General features: G+C 45.2%; 1 protein-coding gene and 1 pseudogene across 4 annotated transcripts in view; one reads left to right on the top strand and one right to left on the bottom strand.

The window, feature by feature from the left end:
- ASCC1 (activating signal cointegrator 1 complex subunit 1) overlaps positions 1–18395 on the top strand; it is an 82734-nt gene that overhangs the window by 59283 nt on the left and 5056 nt on the right. The gene's annotated exons all lie outside the window — the stretch shown is intronic.
- Positions 15431–15550, bottom strand: LOC136646220 (5S ribosomal RNA; annotated as a pseudogene).

The following is an 18395-nucleotide window of genomic DNA, read 5'->3' as shown; positions in this document are numbered from 1 at the left end:
GATGAAACACACAAGAGTCTAGTGACCCATCTTTTATCTTTTTCTCCCATAGGGCCTATGAAACATTTTTGTGCGCTCTCATCAAGGGACCTTTTTTCTTTAACTTGATGGCCCTTTATGACTTATTCCTGGTCTTAACAGGTTGTTGGTTTGTTTTTTACAGTGCAGTCCTATCTTGTGCTGGAACAGGCAGGCCAGGAGGCATGTGCTGTATTCAGTGCAAGATAGGGGCCCAAAGTGGCTCAGCTGGAGACAAGGGGAAACTCTTCCCCTTACCCCCGGGTAAGCCACTGCAGCCCCAATGGGTCTCCTCGGACTTGCACTGCCTCCAGCGGTGGCATAAGTCTGAGGAGAGCAACCTGCAGCCACTCTGCACTGCTCAGGAACGGGGGCTAGGATCCGGCATATCTGCTGGGTCCCAGCCTCGCCTCTTGCTCCCTCCCAACCTGCCTCCAGGACTGCCCTCCCCCTGCCCAGGAACACTCCCTCCCGCCTCCTCCCTGCCCTCCCCAGACCCGCTCATCGCTGCATGCAGGAGACTCCTGGGGGTTGGGAGAGCCTGGCGTCAGCCTCAGCAGGGGTCCCTACGCAGTGCAGAGCCCTCCAAAAAGTGATCATGACCACTTCCTGTTTCTCGATCACAAAACCGGAATTGGTCGCATTCGCCTTCTGGAGGGCTCTGCATGGGCAAACCTGCTGAGGCTGGTGCCAGGCTTCCCCAACGCCTGGGAGGCTGCTGCAGGCGCGGCGAGTGGCAGCGCACTCCTGTACCCAGATCAGAAGCATGATGCTGGGCATCGCGTCTCTGCCTTCCCCCCACCTCTGCTGTCTGCAGTAAAGACTTAGTGGCTCTCATACTCTCTCTCTGAGAGTTTGAAAACCACTGTCCTAAGTGGTGGCTTTTGTTGACAAACAGCCCAATCCTATCCAACTTTCCAGCACCGGTGCAACCCTGGAGTAAGGGAACAAATGTTCCCATACCTTAAGAAGGCCTCTGTGACTGTATTCCCAACACAGGAAGCAGTGCATACCCCATAGGCACAGCAGCACCGGCACTGGAAAATTGGATAGGATTGGGCCCTTAGGCCACAATCGTAACAAATATTCCAGTACTGACATAAGGGTAATGTAACTCCAAGGTAAGGGAACAAACATTGCCCTACCTTGAGGAGGCTTCCATTACTGCCCCTCTCCAACTGCAGGATGCAGCACATGCCCCACTGGCACAGCTATGCCAGTGCTGGAAAGTTAGTTAGGATTGTGCCCAGAGTCAAATGTGATATGCTGGCAAGGGGCAGCTGCCCATGAAATTTTCCAAGAAGCAGGCAAGGCTTATTTCAAGCCAGTCTGATAGAGTAGGGTGTGCATATGTGTAATTTCTTTGATAACTAAGAATGTGGCCTTCCTTTTGGCCTGTGGATCTGGGGCCTCTTGCCATCAGTCCTGCTTTAAAATCATGTTACTGGTCTGTTACGTGGTACTGGCACCCAGCACCACGTGTGTCAAATAAAAAAGGTTGTGAGGCAACAGCATTTACAGGCCAGGTCGTTGGGTCCAAGAATAACTCTGTAACAAGATCTTATTATTCCATTGCAAGCAAAATGTTTTGGAATGGTTAAATATATTCATTTTCAGAAAGATATTTTCAACCATATCAGACACGGTTGATCTCACACGTTTCTGCATTCAACAAATTTACACATAACCCATTAAGCGAAGGTAACTGTCTAATTAGAAGTGATTGCAGACTTATTGCCTTTGAAATTTAGGCATAGATTATGTGGGTACAAGGCTGAGGTGCATTGAATTAATGGACCTAGTCTAACAATACCTCATTTTGTTCTCTAATCTTGTTTTCTTACCTGTATTATGTGACGTTTTTAGAAGTTCAATTATATCAGAGTTCTTGCAGAAATTATAAACAAGAATAAAAACTAAATACAAGGAACTTGAACTTACATATGAAACAGACATTTCTGTAAATTGGCCATCACTGGTTCCAAACATTTTAGTACCAAGACCAACTTTTTAAGATGTCACTCACAAGAACACATGAACATAAGAAGAGCCCCGCTGGATCAAACCGAAGGCCCGTCTAGTCCAGCTTTCTGTTTCTCACAGTGGCCCACCAAATGCTTCAGGGAGCACAGCAGGACACAACCTGCACAATAATTAAAAAGAATACAAAAAAAGCACATTTAAAAACAAGGTAAAAACACATTCACAAAGTATTTATGTACTTTGGAGGTATTTTATGGTACACTTTTATGCCTATTAGCCCTTTAATAGCCTTTTAATAAAAGTTGCACACATACAGGAATTCCAGATCATAGTCAGAAGCCAAGCCAATGAAATATGATGTCATAGGAATGGGAAGGATATGAGTTGTTCAGTTTACTTGAAATCAGAATCTTTCATTTTTTTAGTTTGCTACAGATAAAACAACATTCAGATTAATGATTTCCAAATATTCATGAAACATTTTCAACTGTGTCCCAGATCAGACATCATTTAGAACCATGGTTTAATTCTAGTTCTGTGCAGCATTCCCAATCCTTAGGCTTATGTGCTTCTCCATCCTCTTTGCATATGGGCAGAAGAAGTTTTAAACTTCCAGTTCAGATTTAGAACAAACCAGGTTTTGCTGTGACACTGAAACATTGCAAATCCCAATTTGTTCTACCCAGAGTTTGCAAGTAAACCAGGATAGGATGCTAAAGTTCAATTCACAGTGTGGCCTAGAACACAGAGGTGCAAGTTATCTTTCAGAGAAGCTTTTTCCACTGGTTCTGATCTTCTCATTAAGTAACCTCTGAAAAACTTAGAAAGAGCCCCAGGCTTGCATGAAACCGTTTTGGAAACCACTGACCTAGATTATAGTGTGTCACAAGTAGAATGCAAGAACAAATAAGATGCACTAAACTGTTGCCGGAAGGGAAGGAACAGTTTAGTAGAACAATCCATGTGAGCCAAACCAAATGGGAAGTAGGAAGTAAAATTTACCATGAGTTGTTGATCTGTCTGATCAGAAGAAAAATTTGTTTCTGATACCAAATAATGACATTCAGCTAATCTTTGAGGTTGCAGCATGTTTACCAAGCTGATCAAATAGAAAGTACTTTTGATCCTCCAAGACTATTACATCCCAGTCAGCATCCTGACATTACATCCTAGGTGTAAAGTATGTCTCAAAAATGGGAAAAACTAGGATTTGTTAATCTGGCCCTGTGAAGTCTCCTGTACTTTTAAGAGTGTTGCTGAAGGGATAATTTTATACTCTGCAGCTTTTTGTATAGGAGTTGATGTGATGAAGAAGCTACACCTGGCAGAATGGTTCTTTGTATGCAGTTATTCCAGGTGCATAATCCCTTTAAAGTTTGGATCCAAAGTTTCACCCTAAGAAGAATACCCAAGGAGGACTTGGGGTGAGTGTGGCAGGATAAACAAGCTGAACCCAACAGCTCACATGTGAGACACCTGATTTAAAATAAAGACTGATTCCACTCTAATTCAGTGGTCTCCTAACCATGGACCGCTGGGTCTGGAAAACTCATCGCTGGGCAGTGCAGAGTTTTCTGTTCCGCGCTGCAGCCTTGTTTTGTCATGACTGATCTTCCCCCAGCCTCATGCCAGCCAGCCAGCCATGCCCTCTGGGAAATAGGGGTGCAGAGGTGTTTGGGGCGACAGGCGACAGAAGCGGTTGGCCAGCACAAGGCTGGGGCAAGATTGGGCACAGCACAACAGGGCTATAGCGTGGATCAGAAAGCTCCATGCCATGAGGGGATACCTTTTTCCAGATGCTGGATTTGGCCCATGGAATGGGGTTTGATGCCTGCTGCTCTAATTTGTGAAGCTCTCTCCTCCTTTGACTATTACTGAGAGATTGTACCAGAACGCTCTCTACATAAGGGAGCTAGCTATCAAGAGTGTAAGAACTGTGCATACTGGGTGGGGGTAGAGAGTTAAGTCCTTGGTATTCTGTGGGCAGTGTTTAGTATTGTTATGCTGCTTTTGAAGCCCTGCTGTGTGGAGTGCGGAAGTAACAATATCCTTTCCCTTTCTCCCTTCCATTTTGTCCCCCATGCTTTTTGTGGAACCCTGCGGCACATCTTAATCACAAAACACCTGTGCCATAATTAAAGATTTTGTTCATCATTCGGCTAGCACACCTTTAAAAAGCTATTAGAAAGCAGCAGCATGCTCATTTTGACAGAAGGTAATGTACATTTTAAGGGTCTTTCATGCTGGATCAGTACCTGCCTACTTGCTCTTTTTGTGGTTGCTGCTGGAAAGCTTCCAGATGCCATTAAATGATGTCAGGTAATTATTGGGGCAGCAGAGCCTGGAGTAAGATGCAGTTAGGAATAGGTGAGCTGTCCCTTCTGCTTCCCAAAATATTCTTGAAAACATACTTTGAATGTGGAATGGGAAACAAGAATCAACTAATTAAGCAAGTTTCTTCAAATTTGCTTATTTGTTGACGTTGACTTTTAGACATTTTGCCCAGATCCCTATATACGTTTTTATTTCCTCCTAGTTTCTGTTTTGGTATACACTATAATCTGGACCATGAGGCTTGCTCTATGCGGTTTCTGAATGTGTGAATATCGTAAGATGTAGATACAGGTGACTTTCAGATCCTTTCCTGTATTGCAGTTCGGTGGTCTGACTCTGGAATATCATGTTTGTTTCATGTAGAAGTGGGAAGGTTCATTAGGAGAGCTGTGTGGGACAGATGGCAAAAACATACTGGGTCCATCATTTCCATCTGGCTGCTAGCCAGCAAAATCCATTCCACATATTCATGAACTGTGAAATTCACCCCATTTGTATCAATCAATCTGTTTTGTGCCATCAATCTCTTTGATTTATTTCCTATCCTGACATCTATTCCTTTCCTTCCCCACCCCCTCACACAGTAACTGCTTTCGGAGGACAGAATGTGTTCCTAAATATATACAATTCCCAGAGGCCTGGAACAGAGGGTATTTTTCCTAAATTTATGTTTGCTGACCCTTCTTTGGTTTAAAACCAGTCTTTTCCATGTCATAGTTATTGTAGTAGATATTCTGTCGAAAAACCTAAACAAGAGCTTGAGGCCAACACAACAAACATTGTCTTTTTTGATATAGTATGCTTGATAGGTGAACTGTTTCTAGCTTTCCTTCTTCTAGCTTGTCCTGTTATTTAAAGTTCTGATTTAGCCGGATTCTTAAAGGTGATGCTGAATATTTTGCACTTTTTATTAGAGAATGTTTCAATCTACACATTTCTTTCTCCCTCATGCTATACTATGCAGGCTTGTGAAAACAGACAGTGCTGTATGCTATGGTGGATGGGGGGACAATTGCGAGTCTTGGAAGAGACAAGGGAAAATATTTTCTCTTACCCCGCATGAGCCCCTTGATTCACCTAGGGCAGGGTTGCTCAATAGGTGGATCGCGATCTACCGGTAGATCGCGAGGCAAAATGAGTAGATCGCGGAGTGCCGACCCCCCCCCTTCAGGTGCCTCTGGGAGGAAGCGCCGGGAGTAAGGCCCATTGTACTCAATGGGGCTTACTCCCAGGTAAGTGTGGCTAGGATTGCAGCCTCACAGCCTAATCCTAGGCATGTCTACTCAGGAGTAAGTCCTGTTATACTCAGTGGGGTTCAAGGTACACCAACATACATTGTACACATAAATGTTATATGATGGAGCGAACATTGTAAAAAAAAAAACTCTGGTAGATCTCCGGGCCTTGCTGGGTTTCAAAGTAGCTCTCGAGCCAAAAAAAGTGTGAGCACCCCTGGCCTGGGGCACAATCCTAACTCTTATTTAGGCTGGCACAAGTCCCTTGCGCTGGCCCAGGAGGGTTGCAAATATGCCATAAGGCATGTTTGCACCTCCTTGGGAGTTGGTTGGGCTGGCGCAGGGGTGCATGCCGGCCCACAGAGGCTGCATTCAGCCTCTGCGCTCACTTGGGGAGGGAGGGTTGTGTCAGCCAAGGTCGGCTGATGCAGGGGTCTGGGGAGGGCAGGGAGGAAGTGGGGAGGAGACGGGAAGGAGGTGTTCCCGGGGGCGGGTGGCAGGAGGGAGATGCTCCCCAGGGGGCTGGTGGGGAGCGGGACACGGGGCTGTTATGCTGGATCCCAACCCTGTTCCCCAAGCAACATGGAGCGGCTTCAAGCTGCTCCGTTCTCTTCATGCCACCTCCTGAGGTGGTGCAAGTTCAAGGAGTTCCATTGGGGCCATGGTGGCTTGTCCGGGGGTAAGGGGAAGAGCTTCCCCTTGCCTCTGGCTGAGCTACTTTTGGCCCCAATCTTGCGCTGGATACAATACAGGCCTCCTGGCCTGTCTGTTTCAGCGCAAGATAGCATTGTGCTGCACAGATCTCCTCAGACCTATACCAGCTAGATGACTGGCACTGGTCCAAGGAAAGAAATGGGGCATGTTGGGAGACTTCAGAAGGAATAGTATCCCAGTGCAGGATGTTGTTGCTTGTGCCAGGATATACTTTCCCCAACATGCCTAATTCACCCCAGTCTGCCCAGGAAGACCCTGTCCCCACCCTCAGAGTGCCCCCGCCATAATTTGTACTTTTGCAGGGTCTGGGAGATGGCAAGTGCTGGGAGCAACCAGAAGCTTCCACTGCCAGTTCCCAGCCTCCCTACACCTTTTGTGGTGTTGCTACTGCAATTAAAACAGCTAAAGGGGACATCCATTGTAATTTGGGACCCATGGGATTGGACCATTAGTAATACTTTCTATGAGAGCAGATTTTGGTCTATTTTTTGAAAATGTATTTATTATTTATTTTATTTTTCACATTTTTTATACCGCCCTTCCTCCAAAGAGCTCAGGGCGATGTACACAGCTGCTCTCCTCCTTTTATCTTCACAACAACCCTGAGAGGTAGATGAGGCTGAGAGAAAGTGACTGGCCCAAGGTCATCCAGGAAGCTTCATGGCTGAGGGGGAATTTAAACCTGAATCTTCATGTCCAAGTCCACCTCTCAAACCACTACACCACCCTGGCTCTCAAAATGCTGTTGTGATTTACCTAGCTTGACCTTCAGAGCCCCAGCACTGGTTATAATGCTTGCTTGGCACCCTGGCCCTTGAAGTGTGGGGTGCCACGGGGTTCAATATTGTCTCCCATGTTATTTAATATCTACGTGAGACCGCTCAGAGAGGTCATTCATGGTGGGTGCCATCAGTAGATGATACTCAACTCTGTATCTCCTTTCTACCAGATGCCAGGATGCTGTTGTGGTCCTGGAGCGCTGCATGGCAGCAGTTGGGATCAGGAGGAGGGCTAACAAACTGAAACTTAATCTGGACAAGTCAGAGGTCCTCCTGGTTCAGAAATCTGTGATGCGGGCACTGGACTATCACCCTGAAAGAGTAGGTCAGCAGCTTGGGGGTTCTTCTGGATTCACAGCTTCTCCTAGATGCCCAGGTGTTGTTTATGGTCAGGGGTGTCTTTGTTCAGTTTCAACTGGTACATCAATTGCGGTTGTACCTGCCTCAATTGATCTGGCCACAGTGGTCCATGTCATGGTGTCATCAAGATTTATAATAATGTACTCTTCTTGGGGCTACCTTTGAGGACAGTCCAGAATTGCAGTTAATGTTGAATACAGTGCTTATGTGGTTGTTGAAGGTTGGCTGTTTGTCAGTCAGACATCTGCTTCAGCAGCTGCACTGGGTGACGGTTCGTTTCTAGGACCAATTCAAGGTGCTGGTTTTGATCTTTAAAGCCATTTACAACTTGGAACCAACTTGGAATTTGTGAGACCGACTCCTTCCATATAATCTGGCTTGCTCTCTCCGGTCATCTGAGAGGGCCCTTTTGGATGTGCTTCCATTGATTAAGAGAATGGCAGCCAGAAATAGGGCTTCCCAAGTAGTGGTGTCTGTTCTATGGAATTCTCTCCTCTTTGAATTGAGAACTGATCCCTTGTTGGAAACCTTCTGGTGAGGCCTGAAAATGTTCTTATTTTTAAAACCCTTTGCAACCCAGTAAGGGTATGCTGGTTGCAAACCAAAGCGTATTGTTTTATTAATTATTTGATGATTTTATGACTGATGGTTTTTTTATTGCTGCTGTTTGCCACTGGTTGGTTTTTAAAATGTCTTTTTATGTATTTTATCATCGATGTATTTTAATGGATATGTATTTTATTGTGAGCTGCCTTGGATGCCCTTTGGGAAGAAAGGTGGGATAAAAATTGAATGAATACTGTAGCAGCTGCAGTTTTAGGCAATGCTGAATTGTTTAGAATGCCTTTTTATAAAGAATGTGTTTTGTGGTGGCACCTATAGACCGAGTGGGAGTGGGAAGAACAGTAGCAATAAATTCCACAAAAAATATAGGTGGGAACCACTGTTTCCTCTAAGGGGTCTGTGTTGGTGTGTGGATCCCTTTGGTAGCTGTACAACATCGTGGCTCGTGGTGCGTGTGGTGCTTGCTCTAATAGTTCTGTATCGTCTGCCCGAAGGCAACAGTTCAAAGATGAACCAATGTGCTGAAAAGGTATTTCATATTGAAATACTGCAGTTACAATTCCCATCTGACACATTTTGAGCTACTGGTTCTTCTTCAGTGGTGGCTGGTGCTTTAAACTTCCTTCAGAAGCAGTAGTTGACAGCTTTGAGACATGTCAGGTGTGAATTTTTATTGGAATATTTCACAATAAAATGCTCTCTTTGCTCCCCACTCCTGTATTTTGTAGCATCTATAGATCTCAACATTTATACGTAGGTTGAAATCTGGGGATGCTTATGATGCCTAATATAGGAACTGATAAAAGTTATTTCATAACACTAGCAGAGTATGTGCTGCTGTTAGGGCTGCGAGCCAGTGTGTGAAGAATGACCTTGCTTGTAACACGAACTCTGCCTCTGTCACAATTCCTATCTTTATATAGAGTGCTAAAAACAAATTCCCCCACTTCTTTTCCCAATTGTGGCATAGAGCTCATTCATGATTTTTTTGTGACTACCACCATGTTTCAAATGAGGAGGTTATGTGACGTTGCCATCATGAAACATACCTACAAGAGAACTCCTTGGTATTAGCTTCCCCTCAAGATGTGTTAGCTCTACTGATTTTAACTTTGTGGTGGAAACAAGATTTCAGGCAGCCACGTGAAAATTAGGTGATGGAGTCCTCATGTGACTTCTTTGCTGCTTCCAAATAACTGTGCAAATTTGGCTTTCAGAGATTAATGTGCAACCCTGTGGAATCGGGGGGGGGGGAGTTAATCTTAGAGGGAAAACCAGAAGCTGCAGCTGCAGTGGGTAAAATGGCAGTCAGAATTGTAGTTTTTTCTTTTGATGGAGTGCCTGAGCCAATGGCCCAGGAGCCTAGATGGGTCCTGATGGTGAATGCCCCAGTGGGCTACTCAGAATGGGAGTGGTTAAGATGCTTTGACTTGCCAGACAAGACAAACAAAACACCCATGAAAGCCATGTCAGTATGATAGAGACTTTCCTTTTGTGACCCCGCACTCTGTCGTACCAGTAAAGTAGTCCTGTGTCTATTTCCCTCGCTGTGTTAGTCTTCCGTCCTTACAGTAACCACTGCTTGAAAAGGGTAATGTGTGATGCTGATAAAGCAATACTGGATAGTCAGTTGCTGTCATCTGCAAAGCATCTGCTTCGTCTAACCCCTCCTCTTCACCTCCCCCTGCCCATAATGTTCTTCTCTTCAGGCTGATTCCCTAACTCCTATGCTAATAAGGTGGGTATTTGATTCTATGGATGAACCACTATGAACTAATGATGGTTTATGTCTCTGTTAGCCTACAGTGCTGATTCACAAGGGACAGTTTTGTACCATTAATCTCCAGTACCCTTATCCTAAGGCGGTGCTTTATGTGGTTATTTTTCAGCAGAAAGAACTTCCTACAGACTGACTGCATACATTTGTGTGTGTGGCTGTGCGCGTGCTTGCCTGAATGAGTGAACGTGAGCATTTCATCTGATGAGAATGCTGCATGTTGGTGGTAGATTTTAACTGCAAGGCATTGCAATGAGTTGTTTTTCCCATGGTATTGGAGTATTGAGATTCTCAGCAGAACTACAGGGTTTTCTTCTTTTTTAATTAATTCCAAATGGTCCCTCTTTGGCCTTGCCACGTTCGGCAAAAGCAAAGCTTTGAAACTGATCAATACCTCTGACAGTAGCAGTGAAATCCAGGCCAGGCTGCTCAAAGTGTGGAGCAGAGAAATTACGTGAAGGAAGTTTTAAATAACTCTGCTTTCCCTTCCTCCCTACTTGTCCTCCTGCTGCCCAGCTCCACCTCAGGCAAATCTATTAATGTTTCTCATGCTTGTTGCACTCATGACAGGTGATTTAAAAGCCATAGTTTGTCCTGGCATGTTTAAGCTTTCATGAAAGAAGCTGCAGTGCTGCTATGCTGGTAGCCTGGTATACATTAGCCTTGTGATTTATTGTAGCTGTTCCTAGGTTTGAAAGCCAAAGTGGCATCACATTTTAGAAAAGGTAGCCTGAAGGGAGCCGCAGAACCCAGGCAAGAGAGAAGCAAGTGTTTCTTGAATGCTCTACAGCAGTGGTTCTCAAACTAGTGGGTTACGACCCACCAGTTCATGTAATGGTTCCCCATCCCTTTAAGGGGCGGGGGAAGGGGAGGGAGGCAGTGACGGGAACCCCAGGATCACGTCGCTGAGGGGGGCAAGGGGGGTGCTTTGCACTTAGTTCAAGAAGGCAGGGCTGCAGGAGGTGCAGGGAGCCCTGCACAGCGCCCCCCCCCCGAGGCTTGGAACGTTCACTAAAAGCGGGTGCAAAGACTAGGAGGCTGCCCTAGTCCCTCTCCCACAAGAACTTACTGAGGGAGTAAAGCTCCCTCAAAGTTTGAGAACCTCTGCTCTACAGGAACATAGTGACTGTGTTTACAAAAGTCTCACCTCAAAGTATTCTTAAAACCTTAGCTAAAAATGTTGCTTTGGTTGGTTGGTTGGTTGTTTTTCATCTTCTTTTTATAGCCCACCTGAAGTCTTGGGGCAGAAACATAAAACAGATACAGATTTTTGAAATGTTGGTATTTATAGCTTGCAAACTGCTGGCTTACATAGATTCCTGACTACTATCTCTTCAGTCTGAGGCTGCTTCATGCGTGTTAGGGGGAAACTCACGCAACCTGACATTCTGTCCAGTCTGCACCTTGGCTTGCTCTGTATTGAAGTGCTGTCTGATGTTAGGAGCCAGGTTTAAGGTATCAAGAGAGGTAAAAATGTTCCATTGCAACCAGGGTGTTGTTATCATGCATTTATCAAATTTCACCTTGTCAAGTGCTGAGGATGTACCTTAACCAATTCTTGATGTTCCAGGCACTAAGTGAATGCTCATTCACATGATTTTTTGAGCATGTAGGAGTCAACTTGGACTGATTTTGTACTAATTCATCTCGAACAATTTCTTTACACTTTATCTCCAACCTTTGAGCTGTAGTTGCCATTAAACACACATGGCCAATATAGGCTGAGCTCAATATTTGTTAGCAGCCAGTAGTGGTCATGTGTCACATAAGAGAGTTGTTTTTTTAAATTTTTGGTCAACCAGGGCCTGAGGGCACAACCAGCCAACCCTTAATCCACCCAGTGCAGTAACCGGAGGCAGTGGCAGTGTAACTCACTCTACTGAACAACACACATAGTTGGTCTCTTCCTCATCCTTCCTATCTGCAACTAGCTACTTCAGATGCCCCTGCAGTGATATGGACCTCTGAGGAAGCCTATTTGTGGAGGGTGAGAGAGGATAGAGCAACTTACAGAGATACTGGATCTCCAGTGGTACTGAACATAACAACCCAGCTGGATCAGGCCATAGGCCGATCTAGTCCAGCTTCCTGTATCTCACAGTGACCCACTAAATGCCCCAGGGAGCACACAAGACAACAAGAGACCTGCATCCTGGTGCCATTCCTTGCATCTGGCATTCTGAGGTAACCCACTTCTAAAATCACTTCTAAAATTGCACATACACATCATAGTTTGTAACCTGTGATGAACTTTTCCTCCAGAAATTTGCCCAGTTGCTTTTAAAGGCATCTAGGCCAGATGCCATCACCATATTCTGTGGCAAGGAGTTCCAAAGACTAACTATATGCTGAGTAAAGAAATATTTTCTTTTGTTTGTCCTAACTCTCCCAACACTCACTTTTAGCAGATGTCCCCTGGTTCCGGAGTTATGTGAGAGGAAAAAGAGTATCTCTCTATACACTCTATCTAACCCCTGCATAATTTTGTATGTCTCAATCATGTTCCCCCTCAGGTGCTGTTTTTCTAGACTGAAGAGCCACAAATGCTGTAGCCTTTCCTCATAAGGGAGGTATCCAGTAATCATTTTAGTTGCTCTTTTTTGCACCTTTTCCATTTCCACAATATCCTTTCTAAGATGTGGCAACCAGAACTGGACGCAGTACTCCAGGTGTGGCCTTGTACAATGGTATTTGTACAATGGCATTATAATATATTATAATATTAGCCGTCTTATTCTCAATACACTTTCTTTGAGTTGTCCACCAGCACCCCAAGATCCCTCTCCTGAGGCATCACAGCCAGTTCAGAACCCATTAGCCTATATGTGAAGTTTTGATTTTTTTTGTCCCAGTGTGTGTTACTTTACACTTACTTACATTGAAATGCATCTGCCATTTTGTTGCCCATTTTGCCAGTTTGGAGAGAGCCTTCTGGAGCTCCTCACAATCTTTTCTGGTCTTCACCACTTGGAAAAGTTTGGTGTCGTCCGCAAACTTAGCCACCTCACAGCTCAACTCTGTCTCCAGGTCATTTATGAAGATGCTGAAAAGCACCAGTCCCAGGAGAAGCCTCCTGGGAGGGAGAAACCTCCATAGATCATCTCCTCTCCTGTCTTGACCCGCATTACTGGGAAAGGAAAGAGAAACTTTCTCTGGATGCTTCACCCTCAGCATTTGCAGCACTGGAAGAAGAGTGATGGCTAGCGTTAGTACCCATGTCCTTTCCCAGGCATGCAGATTCAGAAAGGAAAGGGAAGTAATCTTTCTCAGTACTGCCAGGGCACTGATGGATGAGCACTCAGAGACTGTCCCCTCTCCTTTCCCAACCTGAGCAGTGTATGTGCTTAAGTGCACATGAGCATCATGGAAGGGGACAGCACAAGGCTTTGCCTGACAACCACCCTAGAACATGGCTCCAGCATTGCTTAGTTCTCACGGATGTGGTAACCCTGCACCTGGACTGTGCCACTTCAGACTGCAGATGGAGGGCTTACATGATAGAATTATCTTCCATACAAAAATAATTCTCTGCACTTGGAGATGTGTGCTGGCACCCAGAGCTTTGGCACAATGGTATGCCATCAACAAAAGCGCCTTTCATGAATGGAGGAAGAGTTGCATTCACAAAAGGTGTCCTTGAGTGAGCAGATGAGGGCCTTTCATGAGCCGTGAAAGTGCACTTCCACTGAAAGTGCACTGTCTCACCAAAACTCTGGATGCTTTCCACAGAAAAGTTGCATGTCAGTGAGAAAGCTTAGTTAAACCCTTTATACTGCAATGTCTAGTTTCCTGTGTGGAGGAACATTTTTGTATCAAAAAGCATTCAATAATTTGAGCTTCCGCCTGCAGGACGAAGCATTAAAGACTAGAAAAAGATTTAGTACATGAGTGAAAACTAGGCCTGTGAGCACATCTCTGTGGCAGCGCATATTGTGTTCAGAAGGCATACCCAGATGTGACGACCATGCTGTGAAGGATTCCATCTGAAAGAGAAGGGTTCTACAAGCTGCCTGTAGTACAGTATTGTAAAAACTCATTTGTACTCTACCATGGAGCTTTGTAAGCCACCTTGGTCATTTGCTTTGGCATGGGAAAGGCAGAATATAAATTTCTCAAACAAATAAATATTTAGGAGACGTTCTTAATTGGATTGAGAGATTGCAGTGGGATGCATTGGAGAAGACTGTCTCTTAGTTGGCTTAGGAAGTTGAGAGAAAATATGAAAGAAGATACTAATTGAGTTTGATGCCCATATCAAACCTGCTGTTTTCCTTGTGTGTGCCCCATTGTCACCTAAACTCTCTGCTGGCAAAAGTAATGACCCACTCTCTAACCACCCTTTGGAACTTATTGCTTTCATTTTTAGATGTATTAAAAACTGTATTGCAGGTCTGAAGTTAGAATGACGCATTTGCAAAATATATATAGTGATCCATACTGCGGGGAAAATGTGAAGAAATATTATTTATTTGACTGAGTAAAATAAGGGACTGCCACTCATCAAGCCTTAATTTTGTCATCTTCTCTCTATGAATAATGAGAGTGTGCAGTAAAGACTCTGCTGTGATATATAAAATGCACTAGCTGTTACTACAGTAGTAAGACCAGTTCTCACAGTTTTGTGTAATGCAGAGAAAATGGCCCATTCACCAGCACTGCTGGTCTAAGAATGCATTGCTATACACTCTTTCCTGGGATTAAGCCCCTCTGAACACAGTGAGACTTACTTCTGAATAGATAGGCATAGCGTTGTATTGTAAATACATCTTGTATTGTAAAGAAACCAATACAGAACCACAAACAGTGAAAGAAGGGAGCATGAGTGGCCCATCTCCCCATGCCCCTCATGGTGAGATGAACATTCCGTCCATGTGGAAGTGGACATGAGTGAATCGTGCTTCCATCTCTTAGGGTCCAATCCCATGGTGGTCCAGCACTGGCACTGGGTGTCACAAACATGCCATAAAGCACCTCTGTGATACCCAGAGATGAGTGAGCACCAGTGCTGGCCCAGTGCCAGTTGACTTTGAGCCCAGTGCTGGACAGACACTGCACAGTAAGAGCTCCGCTCAGCAGTGAGGGCCTTGGGGGTTGGGGGGAGACGTTCCAGGGCAGGGGGAGGGTGAGGCAGGAAGAGGAACCAGGGCAGGAGGGGGGTGGGATTAGTAAAACCCTGTCCACTGTATTCAATCCTCCATGTTGAGCTGTGTAGCACGACATGGAGACTCTCAAATCTGCACCAGCAAAATAGCTGGCGCAGACTTGAGAAACCCCATTGTGGCTTCACACAACAAACTAAGGGCCCAATCCTATCCAGTTTTCCAGTGCTGGTGCAGCCATGCCAATGGGGCATGCACTGCATCCTGTTGTGGAGAGGCAGTCCCAGAGGCCTCCTTAAGGTATGGGAACATTAGTTCCCTTACCTTGCGGCTGCATTGCGACTACGCCAGTGCTGGAAAATTGGATAGGAATGAGCTCTAAGTCTTTTTTCTTATTTTTTCAGCATTTTAATTTCACTTTTGCAGTAAAGTTCAGTTGGACTAATATAAAATAAAGGAGCACTTTTTTACTTGGTATGGCTGGCACAGCAATGTACTGCCTATTTTGGCCTTTGCTTGGGGATCAGCACTGGTTGGCAACCTTCAGTCTCGAAAGACTATGGTATAAGCCTACAGCACCCGGTATTCCCAGGTGGTCTCCCATCCAAGTACTAACCAGGCCTGACCCTGCTTAGCTTCCAAGATCAGACAAGATCAGGCATCTGCAGGGTAACAGTTGCTGCTGGATCAGCACTGCAAGACTGAAATGGGGAATAAAGTACTGTATTAAGAGCAGTGTGAGAACCCCTTCCAAAAGAATATGGAAAAGCAATGCCTTAGCAGCATGGAAGGGCTAGTGTGAGAGAGAAACCTTTATTTTCCCCCCTCCCCACTTTTTCTTAAGATATTTGATGGAAAAATGACTGGAGGAAATAGAAAAGGGCACTGATATATTTAACCGTTCACATCCAAAGATATCTTTCTTGTGGCATTTTATATGAAATCCAACTGTTCCCCTCCTTCTTATGAAATGGAAGTTGTGAAAAAAGTTATTTCCCAATCTGTTGGGGTTCTTACATGCAATAGGTGAAGGTGACCTTAATAAACACAGGCATAGAAGGCAGGGTCACAGAAACCTCTTTTAAAAGCAAGAAATTGACTTTTAGATATCAGAGACCTTTTGCTGCTGTCCGTGTTCCCAAAGCCTCTTTTCTTTGAGAGAATTCCATGTCTTTTTGACTACACCATTGCCCTCATCTACCCACTTGTGGTCTCTGGTGACTCCTGTCACCTGGAGACTGTGAGAGTGAGGAGATGAGATAATAAAAGTTGAAAGTTTGAAGTGAAGGTAAGAATTAAATAGGGTGTGTCTGTCCTTTAAACCTTTGCAGTGTGTGATTAATGTACAGCTAGCTACCTTTCCAAAAATCAATTGTTCTAGCAAAGTTCTCTGCGGAAGCACACTTGAGTTCTCTCTTTTCTGTCTTTTGTTTTCAAATGCATCAAAGTAGCACACATCTTTAGAAATGGGTGGTTTTATGGAATATCCAAACTTAGAGACTGTTTATCCCATAAGGTTATAGGGAGTAAAGATGCCTGTTGAATGGAGACAGTCTCTCTAAGCTGGGCACTGTATGCCTCAACGAGGAGCAGGGATGTGCTGGAGTCGCTGTCCCAGAGCTGCAAGTCTCTGCCCCTTGACTCAACTCGTGAGTCATAACGGGCAGCCCTTGTCCTGGGCCCTTTTTAGAGTCATTTTGACTTGAGTCCAAATCTTTATGAGAAGTGAATCAAGATGCGAGTCAGGTGCGGCTCTGCAGAAAACATGGAGGTGCTGATGGTTTGTGTGTCTTGGAGTTCTTACTTAACGCTCCCTTAATGTTCCCATCCCATCTGCTGTCAGCGATATAGTGAAGTCCTTCACTTCAACCACCATTTTCATTGCATTTTTGTAAACAAAGCAGTACAGTTATTCAACTGAGTGTAGCAATACAGAAAAATGATCTGTTCTTTATGAACCCCACGACGACCCCTCCCATTCATATCACTACTGTCGATTCCTCCTTCAGAAGAAGTGCCGAGCAGCACAGCCTGCAAGGACAAACAGGAGGTGGCTGAGCTTGGCAAGGTGGGAGGGGATTGACAGTGTGAGAGAGACAGAAGCAGCAGGCGCGATGGAGGGTTGCCCGCAGCAGACCAGAGAATTATGACCCAGTTGTCTGTGGCTCTATTCAGAAGTCCTGTTCAGTCAATGGGGCTTCCTTCCTCCTATTGCAAGGAAACACCTCCTCCCAAGTTTGCCCGTCTCCTTTGCCCCCTCCCTGGTCTTGTATCCAGCCACTAGTTCCTATTGCAAGAACCCCCTTCCCCTCCATTGGGCTTTTCCTTCTCCCCTCCCTCATCCAGAAAAAGAAATCAGGCCATTCATCTGTTCAATGTATCATCTATCCCTTCCTAGATGGGCAAGAGAGCCCGCTTCCTTTCCTGTTTCCTGGCTGCCCCACCTACTTCTGGTTCCTCCCCCCCATCCACATTAAGCCTTCCACCTCCCAGCCCCACTTCCTGGAACCAACCTGCTCTCCTCCCACCACGTCTGTTGCTCATACCAGTCGGAATGCTGGCTTCTGGATCACCCCAAGAGGGCTTTCACATGATGTGGAAGCAGCAAAAAAAAAAATAGTAAACAACCACCCACAGACACAAAACCAAATCATGAGCACAAAAAAATGAGTTTTTGTGACTTTAATTTCTAGAAGTCATGAGTCTTTTCCAAGTCACTGCCACAAGTTGTGAGTCAGAGTCCTAGTCAATGACACACGTGACTCGAGTTCCCACAAGTCACGGAAAACACATTTTCACAATTTGAATCAAGTCTTTATGAATCGAGTTCTCATCCTTGATGAGGCGCATCAGAAGTGGGAGAGGCAGGTAATCCCTCGGACAGCTTTACATTCCCTGAGGAGAGCAAGCCATGCATAGCCTGCAGTGGTGTGGGACAACTATATGTTGGCTCAGAATGGCACGACCCATCTCAGAGATTCTCCAGTGCACTAGTGGACAGAGTAGTCTTCAGTCACAACACAGGTGCTGCATTAGTAACCAAATCACTATGGCAAAGAGCACAGGCTTAAAAAAGCTTAGTTATGCTTCCTGAACAGTGTTCCCTGTAAGGGGTCCATGCTGGAGTACAGACCCCTTCTATAGCTGCGCAGCATCATGACACCACTTCCGGATGTGAGGTGATAATATCAATGCATCATCTCCAAACTTCCTAGTTGCCAAGCTCTGCACTGCACAGAGCTCAGCTTGGAGATGCGCAGCCATTCAGGCATGCATCTTAGATGGAACAGTGTTCCTGAAGGGACCTCCTGGCCTTCTCAGTGCCTGTTGGCATTTAACACCTTTGGCAAACTATCTGACAGCTTTGCTTCTGCAACCACACAATGCCACAGGTTTTATTTTCACAGCTGTGTCCTCTTATTTTTTTGGTAAAAGAAGTTCTGCAATAGACAGCACTAAGGGCACAATCCTAACCAACTTTCCAGCAGCGGGGTAAGGGCACTGCAGCTCTGAGGTAAGGGAACAAATATTC

The sequence above is a fragment of the Tiliqua scincoides genome, chromosome 3 (assembly GCF_035046505.1).
Source record: "Tiliqua scincoides isolate rTilSci1 chromosome 3, rTilSci1.hap2, whole genome shotgun sequence".
Classification (NCBI taxonomy): domain Eukaryota; kingdom Metazoa; phylum Chordata; class Lepidosauria; order Squamata; family Scincidae; genus Tiliqua; species Tiliqua scincoides.
The sequence above is the reverse complement of the archived record's forward strand: the minus strand, read 5'-3'. Positions and strand labels throughout refer to the sequence as shown.